A 7,153-nucleotide genomic window follows, 5' to 3' on the forward strand; every position below is an offset into this window, starting at 1 on the left:
AGGGTCCTCAACACAAGAGCTTCTGTCCCCGTGGAGCTGGGGTGTGTCACTCTCCCAGTGTGGATGACTTCACCAGTCTGGCACTCTCAGAAGCCCCTACTGCTGGGATTTTTATGGAAACTTCCTCACATATGTGTGATCAATGATTAATTCCATTTCCAGCCCCTCTCCCCTCTCTGAAAGATGACAAGGAGCAGACACTAAAATTTAAAGGTTCTAATCATGACTTGAAGAATTTCTTGAAGAACTTTCCACAGTTGTGCTCCGGACAGTCAAAGGCTTTGGCATAGTCAATGAAGTAGAAGTAAATGTTTTTCTGGAACTCTTGCTTTTTCTTCAAGAGATGAGAATACCGGACCATCTGACCTGCCTCCTGAGAAATCTGTATGCAGGTCAAGAAGCAACAGTTAGAACTGAACATGGAACAACAGACTGGTTCAAAATCAGGAAAGGGGTATGTCAAGGCTGCATAGTGTCACCCTGCTTATTTAACTTATATGCAGAGTACATCATGAGAAATGCTGGACTGGATGAAGCACAAGCTGGAATCAAGATTGCAGGGAGAAACATCAATAACCTCAGATATGAAGATGATACCACATTTATGGCAGAAAGCAAAGAAGAACTAAAGAGCCTCTTGCTGAAAATGAAAGAAGAGAGTGAAAACATTGGCTTAAAACTCAACATTCAGAAAACTAAGATCATGGCATCTGGTCCCATCACTTCGTGGCAGATAGATGGGAAACAGTGGGAATATTCTGGGGCGGGGGGGGGGGGCTCCAAAGTCACTGCACATGGTGACTGCAGCCATGAAATTAAAAAACGCTTGCTCCTTGAAAGAAAAGTTATGACCAACCTAGACAGCATATTAAAAAGCAGAGACATTACTTTGACAACAAATGTCCAGCTAGTCAAAGCTATGGTTTTTCCAGTTGTCATGTATGGATGCGAGAATTGGACTATAAAGAAAGCTGAGTGCCACAGAAATGATGCTTTTGAACTGTAGTGCTGGAGAAGACTGAGAGTTCCTTGGACAGCAAGGAGAGCCAACCAGTCCATTCTAAAGGAAATCGGTCCTGAATATTCACTGGAAGGACTGATACTGGAGCTGAGATTCCAATTCTTTGGCCACCGAATGCGAAAAACTGACTCACTGGGAAAGATTGAAGGCGGGAGGAGAAGGGGACGACCGAGGATGAGATGGTTGGATGACATCACCGACTCAAAGGACATGAGTTTGAGTAAGCTCCAGGAGTTGGTCATGGACAGGGAGGCTTGGCATGCTGCAGTCCATGGGGTTACAAAGAGTCAGACACGACTGAGTGACTGAGCCAAACTGAACTGAATCATGATTTGATCTTTCTGGTGACCAGCTGGCATCCAGGAGCCCACTCAGAGTCAACTCATTAGAACAAACGATGTTCCTTGTACTTCTCAGTTAAGAATTTATAAGGGTTTGGGGAGGGAAGTGGGTGGGGGCTTCATGTTTGGGAACGCATGTACACCCGTGGTGGATTCATGTCAATGTATGGCAAAACCAATACAGTATTGTAAATTAAAATAAAGGAAAAAAAAAAGAATTTATAAGGGTTTTAGGAGCCTTATGAGGGTTGTAGTCAGAGACAACATTAGAACAAGAGATGCTTCTAGTATCCTTATTACTTAAGAAATTACAAGGGGTTTAGGAGCTCTGAGCCAGGAACGAAGGACAGAGACCATCCTTTTATCTCACAGATCCTATACATGCATATATATGCATACACATATACATATCCTTGCCAAATCCCCAGAGTGGATAACAATGCCTGGCACAGAGCAAAGGACAGTTACATATTATTTGTTGAAGGAATGAGAAACTTCCCCCCATGATCCTCTCCTCCCATGGTACTTCTCCTCTCAGCAGCTGTGTCTTTTATCCGATCATCATCTGTAAATACCAGATATCTCTCCTCATCTCACTCAGGCTGGCGAGATGCAGAGCCTCAGCGAGCACTTCTCACCTCGCGTTCTGCTGAAGGTGAAGGGGTGGAAACACAGTCCACACGGAGGGAACACAGTGCGAGCAGGTGGACGCAGACCGTCCAGGACCTCAGTACCACCCTCTCCCACTTCTGCACACGTGCGTCTCCTTGGCTCCTTACCCCTCCTCCCTATCTCATCCTTTGTCATATGGAAAATGAGATTGCATTCTACTTCATTCATTTTCTTCACTACCTTCACGTGATCAGTACAACCACAGCCCGGAGGTAACCAAGCAGGCAAAGGATGGTCCTTCTTAGGTGATATTCAGAGAGAGCCACAAATACATCGCCAAGAATTTCTTTTCTTTTACCATCATCACACTGTGTTTGTTGCTTGATCCATCCTCACTGTTACCCATTTATCATAGTTTGTACACCAGAACAGGAAACAGAGCCATAGCTGGCTGATCTCTGGGGGCTTATATTTTGAAGAAACAAAAGCACAAGCAGAAACAGGATTATTTGGAAAGTGACTAGACATTTAACTTGGAGCAATGCTGGGAAGGAAAATTCTGCTAATAGAGGTGTGAGAGCAGAAAGTTATAAAGTCATTGTCACCACAGTTTAAAATCCAGAATATTGCAAGGCAGGGAAGAATGTGAGGGGACCAGAGAAAGGAAGAAGGTGGTAAAAACATGTAGGTCCTGAGACGAGCTCCAGACAGAGACCATCAGGCCCTGAGGTTGGAAAGAAAAGGCAGAGAAGTAAAATCCCAAATCAAAGTTCAGCTGAGTCAGAGGAGTAAGATGATTTAAGATGGGTTGGGTGGCTGAAGCCAAATGACTGATTGGTCTTATTTACAGTGACTATTTGGGGCTTCTCAGGTGGGGCTAGTAGTAAAGAACCCACCTGCCAATACAAGAGACACAAGAGACAAGGGTTCAGTCCCTGGCTCGGGAAGATCCCCTGGAGGAGAGCATGGCAACCCACTCCAGTATTCTTGCCTGGAGAATCCCATGGACAGAGGAGCCTAGTGGGCTACACGGAGTCAGACAGGAATGAAGCAACTTAGCACACACAACAACCAATTAGTTTCCAGACTAAGATACTTTAAACAATGAAAGGGAATGATTCTAACAACTGGGCTGTGAAAACAGGCAGGAAACAGGACTACCCTGAACAAACCGACATGATGGAACAAACAGTAGATGGTCAGACTGATCGTAAAGAGGAGGGTGTCTGACTAAATGAAGAGAACTTGGGCAGTTCATAAGGACTTGGTTCAGCGAGACTTGGTTATGACTCTCTTCTCCGTCCCTCCCTTGTGCTCTTGGTGACAGCTGTCATTGTGTCTGCCCAGCAGAACGGCTCCACTGCCTATTCTTCACTCAGCCAGATAATTCTCATGGGGCTGCCAGTACCCAAACTCTGCCTCTTTAATCCAAGTCTGCTCACTCAAAAGAGCCCCAATCCCCTGACTGCAAGCATTGGGCAGAGAATTCTTTCCTTCCTTTTTTTTTTTTTTTTTTTAAAGAGATTTGAGTGGAGGGAAAAAACCACCTTTCATTTTTGGATCACAAAGTTCAAAGAACAGACTGGGCAGCCATAGTATTCACAATGGGGGCTGGAGAAGCCTGCCTGCAAGGTTCATAAGAGAACTAAACCAACACGTTGAGGCAAACAGAGGAGAGAGGAAGACTTCACTTGATACTGCATGCATGCTCTATTGCAGGCAAGAATACTGGAGTGGGTTGCCATGCCCTCCTCCAGGGGATCTTCCCAACCCAGGGATCCAACCCAGGTCTCCCACATTGCACACAGATTATTTACCATCTGAGCCACAAGGCAAGGTGTTAACTATATCATACATAAGAGTTTGTTAGATGGCCATGGTAATACATTTGGTTGCCATGTATTACCATGGGCATCTAACAACTTAATTTAGTTGAAATTTCCAGCTGGTTTAAAGATATTTTTGCCCAAAAAAAAGTCATTCTAAAAGGAAAAATCACGTTTTTCAAATAACCAACACAAATGGTAATTCTGTGAACTACTTAAGATAACAATGAAAAAAAATGAGGCAATTCCAAAATAGGCATAATAACAATAATGGTGGATACATTGTGTGTATTTACTCTGCTTCAAGCATTAAGACAGGTACTTCGTTAAACCTCATCACTGTTCCTGTTTACAGCACTACAAGGAAAGGGTTACTATCCCTATGAATGAAGAAACGCAGGCTCTGAATCATTGTCACCAAACCAAGGTTACACACAGATAGTAGTGGAGCCAGAACTGAAACACAATTTTTGTCTAATGTTCAAATTATGAATGGAGAAGGCATTGTGATATATCCATTTTAAAAAGAAATAACTGATGTTTTTATAAGGTTCTGATGAGAAGGGAAAACAATGACAAAATTTTCCCCACTTCTTCCCATCCTCACAGTGTATTAAGTACACCTCAACTGAACTAAAATATTCTCCTCTTCTTTCTTGATGGCCATAGACATTTCTATCTTAGAATCAGACAGAAATTACTTAGCATCTCACATGAAGGAATCATTTTTCTCCTCTTAATTCTTTCAGGTAGAGCTATCATTAAGTGATAGGTTCATTTTGTAGGAGCTCAGCAGGTTAATTCCCATCAGCTAAAAAGCCTGTGAAGCCAGAAGTCATTAATGATCTTCATTTAACCCTTAACACTTCTGCCTATTAGAGACCTCAGAGGTTGGTTCACCAGATGAAACTGCTTCCATTTAACTTTGAAATTGCACAGTAAAATTGAATTTGGACATTTAAATGCCACCTCTTAAGATGTCATACATCCGTACTTGATTGAACAGTAAACTCTTTATGCATTAAATGGTAGCTTTTTATAAAGAGAGTAAATTATAATCATAATGATAAAATACTATGCAGAGCAAACCAAGACATTCTATTTCCTCCAGAAAGCCTGAAGAATCTCAGTCAATCCTTCTATAAATATTCTTAAGATTGCCATAATGCCTCTTGGCAGGCAAATAGACGTCATAAAGTTCAAGTATGGTATTAGCTAAGAAGAAATCGCCAGCCCCTCGCTTAAAGCTCATTTACTCTAATTCACTGCACAATCCACACAGGCCCTTTCCCCCAGTTTTCCTCACTCACAAATCATAGAGAACAAGCTGTGGAATAAACCTTACCAGAGGCATATGCAGTGAGAAATGCAAAAATGAGCAGTCAGCCAGAGATGAGCAAAATTTTGATTTAAAAAAATACATTGGTAAATTAATCAACTATTGACATATTACTAAGACTAGCTCTTTTGTTTTATTTGGCTTAAAAACAAAGGTAAATGATCCGTAATATGCTTGGAAGCATCAGAAAGTAAGATGAATTAATGGATAGACTGGATGACTAAATGGAAAGATATGTCATAAGACAAGCAAGGAAATACTGATGGATCTTTGTGGTGGTTACATGAGTGCTCACTGTAAAATTCTTTCAACTTGACTATATGTGAAAACTTTCATAATAAAATTTTGGGGAAAAATGTAAATCTACAATTTTTGATGGCACAATCAAGGGATATGGGAAGGAGAGTCCAAGTATGTTGGTCATTTTGTTAGCTGATTGTTTCTTATTTATATTTCAATTCCTACTTTTAGAAATACATCAAGAATAATTCAAATTCTCTACCTGATACCTGGTTATTTCTAATACCTGAAGTCTTTAAAGACATTTTCTTCCTGCTGAGTCTTGTCCGTGGTGGCTTGTTTCTTTATGTAGTGTGTGTGTGTGTGTGTGTGATTGTTTACTCATGTGCTTTGGAATATAACCTGTGAGCATTTTTTGAGGCCTGGGTTAGAGGGTGCCTTCCTTCTGGAAAGACTTGCCTTCACTTTTACAAGGCACCTGTGAAACTTGGGTCCAGTTTAAGAATCTCTGTTTCAGATGTTACAACTAATGTGACCCAAACTTACAAGAAGGTCAGGCTGTAGTCACAAATTCTCAAAAGACACCTTCATGTCTACTCATATTCCAGGTTGGGCAAGCAAGTTTATTTGCTGTCTGCCCCTTCTCTTGTGGCTCAGCTGGTAACGAATCCATCTGCAATGAGGGAGACAAGGGTTCAGTCCCCAGGTTGGGAAGATCCCCTGGAGAAGGGAAAGGGGTACCCACTCCAGTATTCTGGCCTGGAGAATTCAATGGGGTCGCAAAGAGTCGGACACGTCTGAGCAATTTTCACTTTTCTGTTTTACGAGATGTATTTTTAATTATGTAGCTCTTCGTGGATCCCACCTTTATGCAAGGGGACTGGTTATCCAACTCCCCTCCTTTCACAGGCCCAAGGCTTTGACCCCAGCCCCTCCAATCCATCCCACCCATCTCTGTGTCAGCTTCGCAATCAGAGCTCCACCCCTAAAGCAGCTGGTGGCTTTTCTGCTTGCTTCTGCCATGGATTTTCCTGCCTGTTGCCAGGACCCTGGGTTTCCTGTACTTTCAGACAAACTTATCCATTCATTTTAAACCTTATGTATTTGCTTTTATATTTTAGCAAGGGCTCTTGGTGTTTGTGGGATTCTTTCAGGCTCTCTTCTCTGAAAAATCTGCCTGAAATGAGACACTCTGAACCCCACAAAGGGAAACACAAAGGGGAGGACATTCTCCCCAGCTTTGCCAAAAACAACTCAGCCTGTGCAGCTCACGGGCACACAGACCACAGACAGCAGATCAACAATGGCCCCAAGGGGAGGTGACTGGCAGAATCCGAAAGGAAAGGACTCATTTGCCAACATGTAGAAGATGCCTCTGGGGCTCCCCGGAAGTGTATGGCAAGAATCTTACAAATGACAGAGGGTCCCATGTTACCAGCTGGGAACAAAACCAGTGAAATTACAGCATTCTGTGTTCCAACGATGACTACCATTCATGCCCACAGACTGTGGATGCCTAGGGAGTCTCAAATAACACCAATAATTCAAAAATTCAAAAGGCAACTACAAAACCAAAGTGCTGTATTTCTTTGTGGACAGGGACAATGGCTTTTTAATCTCTGTGAACCCAGCTTGAAGGAAAGCTCTGAATACGTTTTTATAGACTGCATGAATTATACATGGCTAGGTTGAAACTGTTACAGATTAACCCTTTTTGCTTAAAAGAGAGATTGTAACTTTAAGAAATCATTTCTTTTCCTCCAACAAAATAATA

The sequence above is a fragment of the Ovis canadensis genome, chromosome 3 (genome assembly GCF_042477335.2).
Source record: "Ovis canadensis isolate MfBH-ARS-UI-01 breed Bighorn chromosome 3, ARS-UI_OviCan_v2, whole genome shotgun sequence".
Taxonomy (NCBI): domain Eukaryota; kingdom Metazoa; phylum Chordata; class Mammalia; order Artiodactyla; family Bovidae; genus Ovis; species Ovis canadensis.